Source organism: Canis lupus, chromosome 9 (genome assembly GCF_003254725.2).
Source record: "Canis lupus dingo isolate Sandy chromosome 9, ASM325472v2, whole genome shotgun sequence".
Taxonomy (NCBI): Eukaryota; Metazoa; Chordata; class Mammalia; order Carnivora; family Canidae; genus Canis; species Canis lupus.
In genome coordinates, this window is record NC_064251.1 from 20,776,091 (window position 1) to 20,777,988 (window position 1,898).

The 1,898-nt window shown below is 47.3% G+C and overlaps 1 non-coding gene across 1 annotated transcript; it reads left to right on the forward strand.

Moving 5' to 3' along the window:
• The first annotated feature begins 1,107 nt into the window (after positions 1-1,107).
• On the forward strand, positions 1,108-1,214 carry LOC112655725 (U6 spliceosomal RNA). Its single transcript, XR_003133854.1, has one exon. It is a non-coding gene; the product is annotated as a U6 spliceosomal RNA (small nuclear RNA).
• The last annotated feature ends 684 nt before the right edge of the window (positions 1,215-1,898 follow it).

Consider the following 1,898-nt stretch of genomic DNA (forward strand, 5'->3'; position numbering starts at 1 on the left):
TATTCCAGAGCTCTGAGCTGGAGCGAGAAATACACTTCCCATGTATAATTTGTCCTCCACTTCTGGTGGATTACAGATGAAGTAGCTTTGAGGCTCTAGTTGGGGAACCTAAGTGTTATGTGGGAAAATGAGTGTTGACTTTGAAACAACCAGTTTGATGAAGAGTTGGGGCCTGAGCATGGTGCGCTGTGCAGCCCAGTTGAGATCTCATGTCTCCCTCTGTTGCCTCTTTCCTCTTGATCCTAAAACCTTACATACACCACCTTCTCTCTCCTTCCCCAGAACTTCTTGAAGGAGAGACACTAGAGTAAGGTTTTAGACAGACTCACTTTCTCACTACCTCCGGGAAGACCCTGCCAGTCCCATAGACACCACCCTCTCTCTCCTTCCCCAGAGCTTCCTGAAGGAGCCAGCCACACTCACCACCTCCACTTCCTCAACTCCTGTGGACTTCTCAACCCTCTTCCCTCCATTCCATGCAAACAGATGCCAGTCCATGGGTTGAATGGAGATACAGCCTTTGGCTGATTTTGAGATTTCTCTGGCTAAAGTCACCAATGACCTCCTTGTCTTTAAACTATTGTTTGGTTCCTGTCTTCATGCCCTTACCACTCCAAGCCCTTCCAGCTGCGTGGAACCCTTTCTCCTTTAGTGCCTCCACTCTCCTGGTCCCATGGATATCACTCTTTTCCTGCCAGCCTCTGATGTCCCTCACCCCTTCCTCTGCCGGCCTCTCATTTTCAGCTCTCTTCTCCCTCTATACCCTTTCTCTGGTTCAGTTAGTCTGAGCCCAAATGCCCCTGGCTTGCACTGGAGCACCTCCAGCCTAAACTCTTCACTAAGACTTGAGCCTATCCTGTCTCATCTGGTCATTTCATCTGAATACCTTTCATTCGCTCAGAATCAATGAGTCCTAAACTGAGCCTATCCTCTGCTCCCCAGCCTGCCCCTCCTCTCATATTTCCCTGTTTGCTGTCTGTGACCACTACACACAATTGTCCAGTTTAGAACCCTGGAAATCAATTTCAACTCCTCCCTCTTCCTCATGTTCCATATCTCCTTAGTCATTGAGTTGTTTAGCCTCTTATCAGAAATCTCCCTAACCCCATGCTCGCTTCGGCAGCACATATACTAAAATTGGAATGATACAGAGAAGATTAGCATGGCCCCTGCGCAAGGATGACATGCAAATACGTGAAGAAATCTCCTAACCCCAATCCTTGCTCTCCATCCCTACCATGACTGTCTTGGTTCAAGCCTTTAGCATTTTCCCCTTGGATTATTGCAAAATATCCCAACTACTTTTCTACTTCCAGGTACTTCCAGCTTCCATCTTCCTCTCCATGGCCACCAGCATTCTTCTTTCTAAAAACAGATCAAAAGTGCCATATTCTGCCTAAGAGCTTCCAATAGCTCCCCATTGCCAATAGAATAAAATCCAAATTTTTATTTTAGCATACGGGGCCTTTCATGGGCAATGTTGAGCTGGTCTTATCACTCCCTCTGCCACCACTTGCTCTTTGCATGCTTTGACCAGATTCCATGCTTCTCCCAATCTCTAATCATGCTGCTTCTTTCACATCCTGCCATAGCACATGCAGATCTGCTATTTGTATCCCCCCAAAAAATCCTGTTAAAATTCTAATCCCTGGGAGACCTGGGTGGCTCAGCGGTTGAGTGTCTGCCTTTGGTGCAGGTCGTGATCCCAGGGTTCTGGGATCGAGTCCTAAATCAGGCTCCCCACAGGGAGCCTGCTTCTTCCTCTGCCTATGTCTCTGCCTCTCTCTCTGTGTCTCTCACGAATGAATAAATAAATAATTTTTTTAAAAAAGATAAGAAATAGAAAAAGAGGGCAGCCCGGTGGCTCAGAGGTTTAGTGCCGCCTTTCAGCCCAGGGT